The following is an 18406-nucleotide window of genomic DNA, read 5'->3' as shown; positions in this document are numbered from 1 at the left end:
TCTAACAGTTTGATTTTATTATTTCTCATATTTCATCTCATAAACTTTTTGAAGCAACCCAGAGAGTCTAAGTAGGCAGCTATTTTATAATCTTATTTTCCAAATTAGGAAACTAGTGATTATGGAAGATAACTATGAGTAATATGTGATTATGGAGTCACCTCAGTTACTAAGTTTCTGAATCCACACTAGCTAAGTAATCATTCATTGTCCTTTCTATGGCATCATGTTGCTTGCTTAGAGGGAGAGAAGAAATGACGTTTAGATGCTAAATAATCACAGTGCTACAATGCAGAGAATGAAAATAAATCATAAGGAGTCTATTAGTTTTCTATTGCTGCTGTAGTAAATTGCCACAACCTTAGTGATTTATGATAACCCAAATTTATTATCTTACCATTATGTAAGTTAGAAGTCCAACACACTGGTCTCTCTGGGATAAAGTCAGGCTGTTGGCAGGGCTCTGTTCCTTTTTGGAAGCTCTAGGGGAGGGTCTGTTTCCTTCACTTTTCCAGCTTCTAGAGGCTACCTGCATTACTTCCTCCATCTTCATAGCCAGCAAGGGTGGGTTGAGTTCTTCTCACATCACATCACTCTGGCGGCATCTTCTGCCCCTCTCTTCCACTTTTAAGGACCTTTGTGATTACATTGGGTCCAGTGAGACAATCAAGGATAATCTCTTTATTTTAAGGTTAGCTAACTAGTAAACTTAATTCAATCTGCCATCTTAATTCCATTTTTCCACATCCTTAACATATTCATAGGTTCCGGGGATTAGGATGAGGACATCTTTGGAGGGGTCATTATTAGTGAATTCTAAGGGAATAGTGGCCAGGGAATGAAAGGAAAGAGGCAGGTGGGGCCTGCATTTTCAAATGGAAGTGTCAGGGGTGCAGGCTAACCCTCATATTGATCTTGGCAGACACTAAAATCTCTGGATGTACTTTGCATGGCTAATCTAGAATCTATATTACTTTGGACTTGTGCAGTTTTATTTTTCAACTTGAATGTAGAACTTTTAACATGTTTCTGCTAAATTTTATCTTTTAGGTTTCAGTTCAGAGTTTAAATTGTTAAAATAATTTCGTTTTCTGGTTCTGTCTTCAATCATATGTTCTGTGCTATGTAGTTTTTGTTTCATCCACTGATTTAACCAGAATGATTTATATGTCTTCACTGTTGTCATTTATGAAAAAATATGAACAAAAGTCTGCATATAATTATCCAACTAACTTTGAGTTTACTTAATTATATCAGGCTCTTATTTTAGGGTCTTATCCACAAGGTATCATGAAAGACTGAGTTAAATGCTTTGCTGAAATTAATTTATATTATGGCTACAAAATTCCATCTTAACTCTAAGATCAGATAAAAAAGAAGTATGGTATGTATGACTTGTCTTATTTGAGTTAGTTTGGTTCTGAGTGACCACCAAACTCTTTAATACATTTAATTATATACTTTGAAATTTTATTTTTCTGTTCTACAGTTTTCAGTGTCTACCATTTCATCATTTTTAAAAAGATGATCTATCATCTTTTTCAGTTTTTACAGTTTCTCAGAACTTACCAGCAATGGGTCTTAGGTAACCTGAAAATAGCTGTGGGATGTAATTTGAGCCTCGAAACATGAACTTCTTTGAAACAGACAGGTGTTCTCTTACAGCCTCCTCACCTATCTCAAGTTTCAGTTCTCTTCCTATGTTGTTTCACCTCTGTCAATTTAAAGTCCATTTTCTTTACTGAAGAGGGAAAGAAAACACAAATTCAGTCAAGACTATCTTTAATCTTTACATCCTTTAGGTAAATTGCAAGCTTTGTGTTTATAAGAACCTACAAAAGCTTATTTCGCTCTGCCCTCTAAAACATTCTCTACTCTAATTAAACCAATTTCCCCATCTTCTCCTCTTGATGTTACTAGGTAACTCAGCTCTCAATGATTTTTCTATCCCACTTTATAATTAGCACCATATAATTTAACAGTGAAACTAATATTATCTTACCTTGTTTGATGCTTTTTAATTATTTTTTGTCTTTCAGAATAATTGTTGATTTCTTTACCTTTCTTTTTGGTTCACCTGGAAAGTTGGGGTTCTTGTTAAGCAAGAATACTGGGCATGTGGTAAGTACTCGTTGGTTTGTTGAATTTTAAATATCAAATTTGGCTGTACATTCTTCAAATGTCAATTTTCTTAACTAATTTTCCTATTTGGAGACAAAAAGTATAAAATACTTGAAATTTTTTTGTTGTAATATAAACATAATATTAGTAGCAGCAATAAAAATCAAACAAACTAAAACTACCTTCAGAAATCATTTCCTTCTCCAACCTCTCTCATGGAACCCTCCACCAATCATTAATTCATCATTTCCTAAGCTATTTAATAAGAATTTCAGCCACATTTGATATGTTCTACTGGTAAAGATGCTTTATTCCCTGTCTACTTTGTCAGCCAAAGCTGCATTTCTTTATTTGTCTTGCCTCATTCTAAACAAAGGTACCAATCTGAAATTCTTTGAAATTATACCTAATTTGAACCCTGAATTTAGAAACCACATTACTTCTCCTGGCACCTTTTTTAGCTTTCTAGAAATGTTAAATGTTTAAAAACAATAATAATAGTGTCTAATAATAATATTTAAAAATGGCCATGTAATTTTAAATGTATTTATAATCATGCAAACTAATGTACTAATTTGACATGGGGAAAATTTGCTGTGACAATTTAGTAATTTTGCTCTTAATTTTGGCAAAAATAGAATAGGAAAATCCATTAAATAAGCTTCAGTGTCTAGCAAATAAAAGAGTAGCACAAGAAGAATGGTATTTAGGGTAGCAAGCCTAATTCTCTTTCTCTACATTAAATACTGTCAAAATTCCAATTCACTGTTAATTTTGTACAGCTAGGCAACTTGTTAAATCTCAGTCTGCAACTCCTTTGATCTTTGTATTCCCATCTGATTTATTTGTCTAAGAAATTTATTAATGAGATGTGGGGATTTGGGTTGCCACCATGGCAACCCAGCAGTATGGCTTGTTTCTATTTCCTAGATACAAAAGCTCAGAAAGGAACATCTTCCCTGCAGCTGCTTATTTAGTACTGGGCGGGATCTGGTAACTACGGAAATTTGTATTGAGATTATGTGGCTAAATTGTTTACAAGGTACGAACAGTCTGATAAATAGCCTGCTCAAAGAGACAGTAAAATATGTCATAGCCCATATATTAATTCGTAGCAATCTTTTTATTGAAAGGTCTTATTTAGTATTCTGTTATTGCCACAACTATATTACCATCATAATTTTTTCATTCATCCTATAAGAAGAATTTGACATCTTCACTTTCCATGACTAGATAGATTTTGTTGAATGAGTGGTGATATTTTGTGGAGATGATGATAACATTTGCATACTCTTTCTTGTACATGCGTTTTCTCCTTGGTAGCATTATCAACATTTACTGTATACTATGATGCAAAAGACCTGGAAATTTAAATTGGTATAAAAGAAAAAGCTCTTAACTTCAGACTACTTACAGTTTAATTGAAGAGATAGTAAAATAAATAAAATGATGTGAACGAGATGGTAGCATGTGTGCAGTTAAGAGGGGAGTGAGATCATTTTGTCTGGAGTGATGAGAGTTTTAGAGAAGAATTGGGCTTTGGTCATGTCGTTTTGAAGCAACAGTAGAAGTGTAAGCCAGACAATGAATGACAGAGAACGTTATGAGGAAAAAAATTCAGAAAACACATCGTTAGGTTTCAGTCAGAAACAGTAGGTTCTTGGCGTGCTCATGGCCGAAGAATGACCAGACACGCCAAAGTTAGGCAAGCACGAAAAACAATGAGGTTTATGGAGGAGAGAAAGGTAGGTTTATAGGGCAAGAGCAAGATAAAGGCTTACAGAGCATGGTACATACGCCACAGATGATGACCGGACCCACCATCCCAGCAGGAACAGCAAGAAGGACAGAAAGCCCGCGCTCGGCTAAGGCGTGTGCCTTATTTTATAATGCCTTGATAAGGACTGCCCTCGTGGTTCAGAGGTCACCATAGCACCACTTTGATTGGACGGTTGGGAGTCACATGACCTGAGCCTTAACTACACATGTGGGTTCTAGGTCACTTTTTGAACTTTATGATAACCATAGAGCTTGACCTCTGGGCTAAGAGAGTCCTCTGCATTCTTTTGCCGCTGGCGCACCCAGTTTTGATTGGCCGATTCATAGGGTGTTCCCTCCTCCTCCAGGTATGGAGAATTAGAGTGAGGCAGGACCAAGATGGGGGCAATAGCTCCCACTTTCGTCCCTAGGAGACCCAGAAGTGCTCACTATCTACCTAACAAAATGCCTAGAACAGTTGTAGGAATGAGTAGACTTCTGAAGTTAAAGCAGGTTAAGGGTACTAGTGAGAAATGCCTTTGGAGCATGGGGGTGAAAGTATAGTTCAGTAACATTTTTGCCAGGTTTATCTTTGACCTACATTTCTTTACTAGGCTACTGAGAATCCAGTCTTCTAAATTTGTAACTAAAATGTTTTAGATGTTTGAAAAAGAGAGAAAACATATCATGAATAGTTTCCATTAGCTGCCTTCTTTAGTGTTCTGTTGCGGTACCTGGACATTCTTGTTCCTCCTCTCCCCGACTCCCACTGCCCCGCTCCCACTGCCAGATCTTTTAATCATCATGGATTCTGATGATCCTCTTTGACTTTCCTATTTAATTCATATTCAGTAAGAAAAGTAAAACTTGATTCCTTGATTTTGTGTGTGTTTAGAATTTAAAAAGCAGAGTGATCGTTGGGGAGATTTGGTTTAAATTTGAGAAGCAGAAAAAAGAAAGACAAGTTAAAAGAACTACATGATGTACACAGTATTGGCAGAATTTTTTCTTAAAAAAAATTCTTTGTGCAAGGAGATGTGACTATACAGAAATCTGGAGAGGAAAATATTTAATGTTAGTATTGTGAGCTTTTCTTTCCCCCACAATAACTTTTGACCACTATTTAGGTCACTTTGCGTGACCTAGAACACATTGTATTTTTAGCGAAACAAGTGCGGTAAACAATCTCCCACAGATGCCATATGTCTAAGGCCGTTTGAAAAATTCAAGATCTGCCACATTCCTAGACTTTGATGAGGACACTTCAGGAACTGCAAGCATCCTCAGTGTGCAGACGGCCTAGGCCGGTGAGAACTGGTGAGGTGAAGCTGGGGAGGACTAGGCAGCAGTTATGGAAATGGGCACACAGCAATCCAGACACTGCGGAGGGGCTCGAAACGCCGTCTTGGAGAGGCCCATCCAATGCCAGCAAACGGATAAAGGATTCTTAAAACTAGAAATGGCTAGGGAGGCACATGAGGAGCCGGCTGCGGGCTTAAGGTCACCTGCTAGAAGGCGGCAAGGCTGCGACTCAAACCCAAGTCCCTGACTTCAAGCCCGTTGTTTTGCCCGTGCGTCACGGCTAGGATAGGGTGGCGGCGAGATCTCCACAGACGAGGCAGATCCAAGTCGCCGCAGGCTCTGGGGATGAGTCTCGAGGCTCGGTTCCAGTGGCCCTGGGGACTGGCAGGCGCAGGTGGACCCTAGCCACGGTGAGTCAGCGCTCGCCCCGCCCCCAGGTGCGCTCCCCTTCCGGGCGCGCGGCGCGCCCTGCGTACGCCGGGGCGCGCGAGGCCGAGCGGCGGGAGCGCGCGCGTACGCGGGACTGCGTGCCCGAGGAGCCTCGCCCTCAGGTGGGTTAGGCACGAGGCGGGGTGCGGCCTTGGCGCCGCGTGCTCCCCTCATAGGCGCGCTGCCGGTCCTGCCTGCGCCAGCGCGCGGGGCCGAGCGACGGGGGCGCGCTAGCGCGCGGGGCCGCGCCCTCACCCATTTCCAAGCTTCGTCACTCTCAGGGTGTCCGCTGACCGAGCGAGTCCGGGCCTGACGACTCTGCGGCTCCGGCCCTGAGGTGAGGAGGGCGTCGCGGGGAGAGACGCTTGAGGCCCGCTTGGGGCAAGCGGGTCCTGGTGGACTGAGGGGTCGAGGGGCAGCGACTGGAGGCGTCGGCGGAGGGGCTGGCGGGCGAGGTTGCGGCGGGGACGGAAGCGGAGTCGGGGTCTGAGGTGTGGGGTGCGGCGGGCTCGGCAGGGGGCGGAGGCGGCGAGCTGAGGGGACCGAGCAAACCCCTCGTTTGTCCGAGGAAGCGCGGTTTGCCCGCGTGGGGGCTGCGGGGGGTGGACGGCGGGGCTCGGGGCGAGGGCGCCACGGGGAACCGCGGGGACCGGGTCCTGCCGGGGGACAGTGCGACGCTGCAGTTGGTCGGACGTGATCAATTCCATCCTCAGAGCAACGTTAGAGAGAGAACGAAAAAAGAATGTGGTTGAAGTAAATTTCCCTCTGAACAGCCGGATAATTAGCACTTGCTGTTCCTTGGCAGGGGGGGTGGGGGGGTTGGTGCTGCTCATCATCGCGTGTGTTAACAGGAGTTTGGGTGAGAAGAAAGTGCGCACATCGCTTGGCACGATTCGGGGGGGAGATACCCTGCTTCCTAGAACACGCGGAAAAGCTCCCGGCGTGGGAATAGTCCAGCGGGGGGGAAAGCTAGGTAGGCTTGAGCCGATAATAGCTGAAGGAGACTTTCTCCAGGGCTCCCTAGGCTTATGTGTATGTTTTAGATAAATAAATCTGAAAATAATAAAGATAACTACGTTTAGTTTCTATCGAGCTGCGTTCTGAAGGAATCTAAGGGGGAAAAAGTATTTGTTGGACTCTAGCTGTGCGCCAGGTTCAATCGTATCTCGTTTAATTCTGAGAGCAAGTCTGTGAGATTGGAGGTGTTATTCTAGTTGGGCAGATGTGGAAAATGGGCCTCACAGAGGTTAGGTAACTTACTAAGGTCACACCTAGTAAAAAAGTGCAGCTGAGATTTTAACCCAGGGATGCTGGGCTCTAATTCTGGTGCTTTATCCACTATGTTTTGTGTTTGCCCACAGAGCACTATTATATATATTTTTAGGGGAAGAGTGCATAGGAGAGAACATTTTTAGGGCAGTTAGGGTTTTGGGGGTATTTGTATTAAAATCAAACTAAAGAGGCACTCATTTTTCAATATGTGCTGTTTAAGTGTATTTCCCTTCAAATGGGGTTTAGTGTAGAGAAATCTTACATTGATTGTAAGAGCAAATTTGTTAATACATGTTCATTGGGTATCTTTTACATTCCAGATATTTATACTGTGTGCCAAGAGTACCAAGGTGAATACAATTTATAATCTCCGTTCTGGAGTTTGATTGAGAGGGTCACTGTATAAAAGAATTTTGTAACATTCCATGAAATCATATCTTTACTAGTATGTGAATTAGTTGGATTAAAAATAGTTTTAAGCACAAACTTCTAGAAACATATATGAGAAAGTTTATTGGATAACTTGTGGTTTGTGTGCCATTGCATTGTTTTCTCCTTCAGCAAGAAATACTGTCATAAAACTTAGGTTAAGTTATATTGATAATTAGTATTTTGTTTTAGTGACCAGCTTCAGTAAATTTTAAAACAATAGAGAAGACAAGAGCATTTACTATTTGTGAGGTAAAAGGGATATTTTATAGTGCTTTTATTTTATTGATTGAGAAGCCAATAATGTAGCTGGGCCAGAATTTTTCATGTGCCAGATATGTTCTTAATCTCTCCTTCCAAAAAAATAAACCTCAATTTAAAAGTATAGCTAATACCAAATTCCATTTAAGTTTTTGTGGTTCAGAGTTCTAATGAAAACTATCTTCAGTTTAAGCTGAAATGGCACATTGTTGAAATGTATAATGTTACTTTAGGCACAGATGTAGGTAGAGGGATGGAAAGAATAGTGGCAGATTTTGGAAGTTTCTTCTGATTGCTTCAGTTTTTTCAGTGAAATAGGAATCAAGGTCACAATCTGAGGGTGGTACTACAGATGGGAGTTTTGGAGGTTTGGGATTGGGAGAGGAAATGGACTAGTGAAATATGTGATTGCCAGGAAATTAAACAATTACAATTAGGTGTGAAAAAGTGCAGTAGAGGAAATATATGGGTGCACAAAATAAGGGTGTCTAATTTTGCATACCAGATATTTCATTTTCTTTTTTCATTTTTTTTTCTTTTTCTAAATTTATTTTATTTTTTTATTTCAGCATATTATGGTGGGACAAATGTTTAGGTTACATATATTGCCTTTGCCCCACCCGAGTCAAAGCTTCAAGCGTGTCTATCTCCCAGACGGTGTGCACCGCATCCATTAGGTGTGGGTATACTCATCCCCTCATCCCCCATCCCATCTACCCGACACCTGATGAATGTTGCTACTATAAGTGCACTTAAGTGTTGATCAGTTAATACCAATTTGATGGTGAGTACATGTGTTGCTTGTTTTTCCATTCTTGTGATACTTCACTTAGTAGAATGGGCTCCAGCTGTATCTAGGATAATACAAGAGATGCTATATCACCCTTGTTTTTTGTGGCTGAGTAGAACTCCATGATATACATATACCACATTTTTTTAATCCACTCATGTATTGATGGGCACTTGGGTTGTTTCCACATCTTTGCAATTGTGAATTGTGCTGCTGTAAACATTCTACTGCAGATGTCTTTTTTATAGAATGTCTTTTTTTCCTTTGGGTAGATGCTCGGTAATGGGATTGCTGGATCAAATGATAATTCTACTTGTAGCTCTTTGAGGTATCTCCATATTACTGTCCACAGAGGTTGCACTATTTTGCAGTCCCACCAGGAATGTATGGATCTCTCCGCATCCATGCCAACATTTATTGTTTTGGGACTTTTTGATAAAGGCCATTCTCCCTGGAGTTAAGTGATATCTCACTGTGGCTTTGATTTGCATTTCCCTGATGATTAGAGATGTTGAGCATTTTTTCATGTTTGTTGGCCTTTAGTCTGTCTTCTTTTGAAAAGTTTCTGTTCATGCCCTTTGTCCACTTTTGGTAGGGTTGTTTGATATTTTCTTGTTGATTTTCCTCAGTTCTAAATAGATACTAGTTATTAGCCCTTTGTTAGAGGTGTAGCCTGTGAATATTTTCTCCCATTCTCTAGGTTGTTTGTTTGCTCTTGTGATAAGTTTTCTTGGCTGTGCAGGAGCTTTTTAATTTGATCAGGTCCCATTTATTTATTTTTGTTGTTGCTGTGATTGCCTTTGGGGTCTTCTTCGTAAATTCTTTGCCTAGGCCAATGTCTATAAAAGTTTTACCAACATTTTCTTCTAGAATTCTTACAATTTCATGTGTTAGGCTTAAGTGTGTTATCTACCATGAGTTGATTTTTGTGAGAGGTGAAAGGTGTGGATCCTGTTTCAGTCTTCTACATATGGCTATCCAATTTTCCCAGCACCAATTATTGAATAAGGATTCTTTTCCCCCAGTGTATGTTTTTGTCTGCTTTGTCAAAGATTAGATGGCTATATGAGGATAGTTTTATATCTGAGTTCTCAGTTCTGTTCCATTGGTCTATGTCTCTGTTATTGTGCCAGTACCATACTGTTTTAGTTACTATAGCCTTGTAGTATAGCTTGAAGACTGGTCAATTGATGCCTCCCAATTTGTCCTTTTTGCTTAAGATGGCTTTTGCTGTATGGGGTCTTCTCTGGTTCCACACGAAGCACAGAATTGTTTTTTCTAGATCTGCAAAAAATGATGTGGGTATTTTAATAGGGATTGCATTGACTCTGTAAAATCACTCTGGGTAGTATAGACATTTTAACAATGTTGATTCTGCTGACCCATGAACATGGTATGGTTTCTCACCTGTTTATGTCCTCTGCTATTTCCTTCCTCAGTGTTTGGTAGTTCTAGCAAACCAACCCCAAACCCAGCAGAAGAAAAGAAATAACAAAGATCAGAGCAGAACTAAATAAAATCGATAACATACCAGGTATTTCATAATCCATTTCCAGGGCCTGCCTTTACAGTGTCATCTAGAATATACATCAGCACTCCTTGCCCCAATTCACTTTGCCCTATACCTCTGCCTTTACATAAGTCAAGCCCTTTTAGGAGTCTAGCTTTTCCATTTTCTTTCTGCCTAGAAATTCCATTCCACTCTTTCCCCCAATTGCACTTATCACATTATACTAAATTTTATCTGTATGCAAAGGTGTTAACAGTGCCTAACTTTTTTTCTGCTGCATAATATTTGTTGCATAAATCCTTCAGTAAATGTTAAGTGAATATTCCACATTTCTCACTTCCTCTTCTTCTTCCTTTTTAAGCCTGTTTCTGTAAAGAGCTAGATAGTAAATATTTTAGGTTTTGCAGACCGTGTGGTCGGTCTGTCAATAACTTAACTCTGCCATTATAGCATGAAAGTAGTCATAGACAATATGTAAATGAACGAGCATGGCTGTATTCCAGTAACACTTTATTTATAGACACTGAAATTTGAATTTCATGTAATTTTACATGTCACAAGATTATTCTTTGATATTTTTCTTTTTCGATTATTTAAAAATGTAGAAACACTGTTAGCTCATGAGCTGTGCAAAACATGTGGTTGGCTGGATTTAGCCCCCACCTCCTCCAGTGTAGTTTTCAGACCCTTGATCTTTAAGGACTCTCAGGAAGCCTTGATAAAGGAACCTGTGGTAAGATGAAATTGGTTATAATATTACCATTGGTTGTAGAGAAGCAAAGATAAATAAAAAGATCTTTTTTTCATCAAGGATCTCATGGTCAGGTTCAATATTAAGACATATAAATAATGACACGGTGTGGTTACTGCAATTACAGTTGTATTTATTGGGTATAGAGGTAGAACAAAGGAGTGGTAATCAGTTCTGAGTCAACCTTAACAATGAGATTTACTGAGTTTATTTGGGCACAAAAGTTTGAGGATAGCCACCCGGGGGAAAACAGGCTCCAAAAAGATGGGGTCAGTGCTTTAAAATGGAGAGATTTGATGGTTGTTTATAGGCAAGGTCTGGGGAAGTTTAACAGGGTTACATCGTTTTCCATAGAAGGTTAGTGCATAATGACAGCAATTTATTGGTTATAGGCAGTGTTTCTTTTTTGGGAAGTATATATTTAACATTCCACATTAAGGATATAATAATCAAGGGGTCTTTTGTCCTAGGTGCCATCTGATCTGAGCTGGGAACAAGAAAATAAGAAAGTTAATCTATTACAAAAGGCATGTTTTAAATTTATAATTCCATGTTTATAATGTTGGCCACAACATTATGATAATTCCTTGTCTGTACTTTAGTGTTTTTCACCATTTGTGAAGAAACGTTAAAACAAGTTAAATGGTAGTATGCTGAGTTTTTTTTTTCTTTTAAAGATGGCTGTTTAAGACTTAACGATGGGAACCCCTGTGATCATGCTCAGTGTTGTGGAGAACCAAGAGGGCCTCTAACTGTAACAGTGTCATGGTTGTGATTTTTTTTTAAATAAAATTCCAAATGTTTATAACCAGAAAAAAAAAAAAAAAAAAAGAGGTCAAGCTCCAGTGACTCAGTCTCCAAAGTTAACCTTCCTCAGGCCCTAACAACTTTTAGAAGCCCCAAATAGACAGCCTATTTGTTTTCTTTCACATCTGCTTTGGTGGACTAGAAGTGACCTCTAACAGTCATCTTTTGGAGGTAGGGAACATATTTTCGGCTAAGAGCCTTTCTGGGAATCTTTCAAGAATTCTAAGAAGGTGACTGACTACATCTCTTAGCAGGATGGCTCTAAACATCAAAATGGCTCAATTTCTTTATTTAATAGGATATAATCTTAATTCATTCCCTACAGAAATAAACATGGATTTGTTTTTTTTAATTAGGTCTATATGTAAAAATAAATTTAAAATTTTCAAGGTTATTTTACCTGTTACATAATATAAGGGATTATTTATTCCACTGATACTTAGTACCTCCTCAGTGCTATGCACTGAGTTGTTTTACTAACTAAAAATATTTGAAGGAGATAATGGTAACATTAGATAAGTGATCGATTTTTCTTTTTGGGAGATTACAGGCTTTTCTAAGAAAAGCACTGCTTTTAACAAAGGCAATAACTGTAGTAATAGGAATGCCTTAGATTTTAAAAATACTGTATAGTTTCCAAATTTATTATTTTAAATAAACTCATAAATTCCAAATAATTTTTCTCTAAAGGTTAGGTCCATTTTTTATTCCTTTTAGAAATGTGACACTTGGAATGTAGTAATCAGTATTTTTAAATAAATTAATAAGTGAATTTTTGATATTGAATTTTAGATTATGTAGCTCCTGGTCTTTATTTTAAGTCAATTATTAATACATTAGAAAAGGAAGATGGGCTTCAGTGGGCTTTCAATTTTCTTATGATTCATTAGTTTAGTATAAATTATTTTATCTAGGAAATTGTCTAGGAAAGTTAAAAACTTGATTAAACTTTTAGATTTGTTAGGTATTTAAAAATTACCTAATTATTATTTAAAGCTCTACAACAAACTTAACGTGTTTCTCAGGTATGCTGTGGGACAATGGAAAGAATTTAAAAAATTTTTTTTATCATTTTGTATGCTTATTTCTTTGTGCCATTGTTCTTTAGCAGTTACGAATTGGCTTCGTTAAAGAGTTTTTAAAATATTGCATTGGCGAGATATAGAGTTGGGGCTCTATCAACTCTACCATAGTCTTGTATTAACTCCACACCACTAGGGAGTGAACTGGATATTGTCTGTAGAATTCTTTTCCCACTTACAGCTGATAGTAAACTTGGGGCAGGCCAAGCATCTTTTACTGCCTTTTCTGTTTATTTCATTTCATTTCATTTGATTTTTTGTTTTGTTTCTAGGAGATATAGGGGTCTTGTTTTGTCATCCAAGCTGGAGTGTAGCGGTGTGATCATAGCTCACTGCAGCCTCCAACTCCTGGTCTTAAAGCAATCTTCCTGCCACCACACCTGGCTAATTTTTAAAACTTTTTTGTGGAAATGGTGTCATGCTATGTTATCCAGGCTGGTCTTGAACTCCTGGGCTCAAGCGATCATCCTACCTTGGTGTCTCAAAGCATTGGGACTACAGGCATGAGCCACCACACCCAACTCTATTTGTTCTTTTGAATACCACCACATAAGCATATACAGTTTGGGATTTATAGAAAGAGAAAATTTAGAGCTCTGTGCTAAATATGGTTTGTTTAATGGTCCAAGAAAAGACATCCAAGATATTTAATCCTTCACAGATGTCTCCTTTCTGGCTATACCTCATTTACAAATTTGCAGCCCTGTTTTTGGATATACACTCCTGTTAGAAGTACTACTTTCATGTCACCTATGATGTGTGGATCTCCACTTTTCTTTCAGGAAACCTAATTCCCTTACCCACAGGAGTTAGTCTCATCTCAAGATACTATCCCTTTATCTTTGGGTGAGTTCTTCAGTATAGAATAGCACTATCCACGCACATTCTTTCTCCATCCCAATTTCTCCACCCCTCAATCCCTGGTAGGACAGTCATTGTTGTCCTTTGGCATTCTAAATCCTGCAGAAGACTGGAGGATGGTGTGAGAAGAGGGGCCTTTGTGACTGCCCTACCAAGAAGAGTTGTAGGCACCCCTTTTTTATATTATACTTTTTCCTTCTGTCTTCTCCCCAAAGGAAAAATATTAATTGCCAGAGACAATGTGTTCTCAACACCTGAAGAGGAAGCAAAATATTTTTCCAAGCACCCCATAATTTGCAAGGAATCTTTACAGTGGAGTTAGTATTATATTATTATGCAGAGCAGTCCTTGCTTGATTTGTTCCCTTTAGCCCTTTTCAAATTGTCCCTGCTTTGACACTGTGGGCTGGAGGGTTGGAGGGTACAGGTGACTGAGGAGGGCGTATGTTCATTGTTGAGTCTGTTTGCAAAGACCTGACTACAGCTTTGAAGTCACTGTCTAAGATGAACATTGAACTTTAAAGGTTTATGAAGAACCAGTGTTAAGAATGTTTCATTCTTCTTCAACTTTAACATTTTCACATGATTAGACTAGAGCTTATGAATGTAGAAAACATCAAATTGTTGAGGTCAGTCATAACACTGATTCATCTGTATAACTTTTCATTTGTCTTTATTTTTCTACACATGGAGTCTTGAACTCAATTCTCTTGCCTTAGCCTCCCAAGTAGCTGGGACTATAGGCATGTGCTCATCTGTGTAATCTGATAATAGATTTTATACTTTCTTTTCCGGTTTTTTTTCTCTTTCTACTTTTGCCATACATTGTGGGGAATTTGCTTGACTCAGTCTTCATCTAGGTCACTAATTTGGCCCCAGTGCGGTGGCTCACACCTGTAATCCTAGGACTTTGGAAGGCCGAGGTGGGAGGATTGTTTGAGAAATCTGAGACCAGCCTGAGCAACATAGTGAGACCCCATCTGTACAACAAATAGAAAAATTTGCTGAATGTGATGGTACACATCTGTATTCCTGGCTAATCGGAGTCTGAGGCAGGAGGATTGCTTGAACCCTGGAGTTTGAGGTTACAGTGAGCTATGATGACACCTCTGCACTCTAGCCTGGGCAACAGAGCAAGACCCTGTCTCAAAAAAAAAAAAAACAAAAAAATCGCTAATTTGTCTTTAGATGGCATTTACCCTATGCCTTTATGTTTTTATTTCTATCAGTCTATTATTTCATTTCCAAGTTCTCTAATTATCTTTTTCGTAATTGTGTTGTTCTTGTTTTGAGAATATGATGTATTCTGTATTATTCCTTTGGGGATATTAGTTATACTTTTGCACACAGTAATGATCAACAGGTATAATTATTTGCCATGTACCAGGTATCATTTTCAGCTTTATATGTATTAATTCTTTTAGTCATTCTAACTACCCAAAGAGGTGGGTACTATTATTACTCATTTTCAGATGACAAAACTTAGGCACAGATAAGTTAAATAACTTGTCCAAGGTCTCAAAGCTAATATGTGGCAGAGATAGAATTCATGTTTAGTTGTTTTGGCTTCACAGGTCACACTCTTAAGCAATGTATTCTTCTACTTCAGGCATTAGTAGTTCTTGTGTTTATTGATTTTGGTGCTTTTGTTATGTTGGTTAAGTTGCTTTTGGTTGTAAGAAATAGAAGCTAATAGGGAAGCCAATAAGGCATTTCACATACTCCAAAGAAGAAAAATCAAGTTTTGAGCATAGTAGGTATACTTTAGAAGAAAGCTTAGTAGCAAGAATGTATGAACTTTCTTAAATGTTGTCGTTAATGTAACTGAGTATCCATGACCTCCATCCAGTCTCTGGGTATCTTAGTTAAAAATTCCATAGTGCCAGGAGAAAATTTAATTGTTAAAACTCAAGAGTAGTGGGGAAGGTGGTGGTGATGGTAATGGTTTGTGTATGTGTTGGGGTGGCATGTGGGGAGTAGAGTTTAGTTCTGCTTTAAAAAACTCTGACTAGCCGTAGAGTATGAGGAGAAGGGCAGGTTCACGGACTTCAGACAAGGCCAGTAGAGACTCAATCTTGAGTTCAGAGAGCAGTTCTTAAAGAAGGGAAAATATTGTGAGTCCATCAGCTGAGGGGACTGTTACTTATAAATGAAGAATTAAGCATCCAGCATTCAATTTGAATTAATAATTTAGTAGTATCTACCAAAACAATGTGTTTTTGCAGTTACCTTGAACATGTTTGTGCTATGTTGGTTAGTGTTTCTATGTTTGTCTTGTAGCAAATCATCCTTCAATGAGTATAGCTTTTCCTTCCTTTTCTTTCCTTTTTTTTTTTTTTTTTTCCTGGCCTAGAGGTGCTTATCAATTCTTTACCAAATGTGATATAATATTAATGAGGCTGTTGGAAGAATTTATTTCAATGTATCCTCCACTTTGACTGCTTTTGTTTTGCTATTTTTAATTCACTCATTTAATATTTTTATATTATATCTCATTGTTTAATTAGTAATTTATTGCTTTTTAACTATAATAATACATATTAATTGGAAAATAGAAAAAAGCACAAAGAAAGTAAAAGTCATGTATAACCCTGTTGCTAATTAAAAAAAAAATCTTTCTAGTCTTCTCATCTTTCTTCTGCACATTTAGAGGATGATCATTTTAACTAAACTTTAATTATATATGTTTACTTTTTTGGAGAAGATGAACTGCCTCTGAAAAGTTGTCTGCTTTCTTTACCTTGGTGGAGATGGTCAGCCAGCTTAAAACAGATTGTCCTTGTTCTAGAGGGGAGTCCTATCAGTGGCATCCATTAGGTAGGTTTATATAAAACAAGGCAGCACCAATTGCTCTGGAAGAAGGTTTAACAGTATCTTTTTTTTTATCTCCTCCAAGCTACTCTCTCAATACCTCTTAGTATGCAGAGATCCTACATTACTGGAGTGAGCGCATTTGAATAGGAATGGCAGAGATTGCAGTTGAGACCCTAGCCACTTTTTTGAGATCAGATCTTTTTGAAGAATTTGTCTATGGGCAAAAAGGGTTCCAAGGGACTTCAAAAGGTAAACATACCCTGGAAGAGGGATACTGGGCATTTGATAGGTACAATGATTTAGATTATACAGTTTAATTTTTCAAAATAACTTGAGATCAAATTCATTTGCATCACTCCAAAGCAAAACCTGTTATCATTTAAGCAGTTTCTTCTCATTCTCTTCTCCCTCCAGCCTTTGGCAACCACGAATCTGCTTTCTATCTCTGTGGATTTACCTATTCTAGAAATTTTATGTAAATGATATCATACAATATTTACCTTTTGTGTCTGACTTCTTTCACTTAGCGTAATGTTTTGGAGGTTATCCATATTGTAGCATATAACAGTACTTCATTTCTTTGTATGACTGAATAATTGTGTGTATATACCAAAATTTGTTTATCCATTCATCTGTTGAGTATTTGGGCTGTTTCTACTTTTTGGCTATTAAGAGTAGTGCTACTGTGAACATGTGTGAACATGTACATAGTTGAGTCCCTATTTTCATTTCTTTTGGGTATATACCTACAAGTGGAATTGTGAGGTCATGTGATAATTATACATTTAACTTTTTGAGAAACCACAAACTGTTTTCCTCAGCATCTGAACCATTTTGCTTTACCACAAGCAGTGTATGAGTATTCCAGTTTCTCCACAGAGTTTCTTATGAGAAATCTGCTCTCATGCAAATCATTATTCTCCTGTAAATAATGCATCATTATTCTCTGACTGCTTTCAAGATTTTTTATTGTGTTTGATTTCAGCAGTTTAATTATGATCTGTAGGGGCATGGATTTTCTTTTTGGAATTCAGCAAACTTCTTGAAACCTGTAGGTTTATATCTCTTGCTAAATTTGAGAAGTTTTCAGTTATTAAGTCTTTAAATATTTTTTAACATTAACACTCTTTCTCTTTTCTTTCTTTAAGTCTGATAATATGAAAGTTAGTTATTATACTTCTCTCAATTGCTTTTAATTTTTTAAAAAGTCTTTTTTCTCTGATTTTGAGATTGGATAAGGTCTATTGATCAATCTTCAAGTTCACTCTTTTTATTGTTTCCATTTTGCTTCTGAGCCCACTGAGATTTTTTTCTTTTTAATTTTTTATGAAAGCAGGGGAGTGAGGAGAGTGGTTCCATTTCCTTTTTTTTTTTTTGAGACAGAGTTTCAGTCTATGGCCCTGGGTAAAGTGCAGTGGCATCAGCCCAGCTCACAGCAGCCTCAAACTACTGGGCTCAAGTGATCCTCCTGCCTCAGCCTCCTGAGTAGCTGGGACTACAGGTGCATGCACCATGCCTGGCTAATTTTTCCATTTTTAGTAGAGACAGGGTCTCAGTCTTGCTCAGTCTGGTCTCTAACACTTTGTCTCAAGCAATCCTCCTGCCTTGGCCTTCCAGAGTGCTAGGATTATAGGCGACAGACATGGTGCCCGGTCTACTGAATGAGTTTTATTTGTTTGTTACTGTGTTTTTCTATTTTAAAATTTCCATTTGGTTCTACTTTATGTCTTGTTTCTTTGCTGAGATTTTCTATTTTTTGTTTCTATTTTGCTTTCAAGAGTACTTACTATTGCTTGCTGAAGAATTTTTATTTTTTTATTTTTTTTGAGACAGAGTCTTGCTCTGTTACCCGGGCTAGAGTGCCGTGGTGTCAGCCTAGCTCACAGCAACCTCAAACTCCCGGCTCAAGCAATCCTTCTGCCTCAGCCTCCTGAGTAGCTGGGACTACAGGCATGTGCCACCATGCCTTGCTAATTTTTTCTATATATATTTTTAGTTGTCCAGATAATTTCTTTCTATTTTTAGTAGAGACGGGGTCTCGCTGTTGCTCAGGCTGGTCTCGAACTCCTCTGACCTTGAGCGATCCTCCCGCCTCGGCCTCCCAGAGTGCTGAGATTACAGGTGTGAGCCGCCGCACCTGGCCAAGAATTTTTAAATAGTTGCTTTAAAATCTTTGTCAGATAATTCCAAAATATTTGTCATTTCAGCATTGGCATCATT

The 18406-nt window shown here is 38.4% G+C and overlaps 1 protein-coding gene and 1 long non-coding RNA gene across 4 annotated transcripts in view; one reads left to right on the top strand and one right to left on the bottom strand.

Moving 5' to 3' along the window:
• Nucleotides 1-448: 448 nt before the first annotated feature.
• LOC123650623 lies at nt 449-2024 on the bottom strand. Its single transcript, XR_006739441.1, has 3 exons — nt 2003-2024; nt 1570-1741; nt 449-635 (listed from the first exon to the last, which is right to left on the bottom strand). It is a non-coding gene; the product is annotated as an uncharacterized LOC123650623 (long non-coding RNA).
• Nucleotides 2025-2073: 49 nt separating this feature from the next.
• The window catches only part of ABCA5 (ATP binding cassette subfamily A member 5), a 78805-nt gene continuing 62472 nt past the window's right edge, over nt 2074-18406 (top strand). Inside the window, exon 1 of one of the 3 annotated variants that reach the window (XM_045569524.1) lies at nt 2074-2121. The gene's annotated coding sequence lies outside the window, so the exon portion shown is untranslated. Of the gene's footprint in view, nt 2122-5736; nt 5948-18406 lie in introns of those variants that run through there. The other 2 variants (XM_045569527.1, XM_045569523.1) reach the window with 2 other exon arrangements.

Source organism: Lemur catta, chromosome 15, assembly GCF_020740605.2.
Source record: "Lemur catta isolate mLemCat1 chromosome 15, mLemCat1.pri, whole genome shotgun sequence".
NCBI classification, from domain to species: domain Eukaryota; kingdom Metazoa; phylum Chordata; class Mammalia; order Primates; family Lemuridae; genus Lemur; species Lemur catta.
Note: the sequence above shows the minus strand (reverse complement) of the source record. Positions and strands in the feature narration are given on the sequence as shown.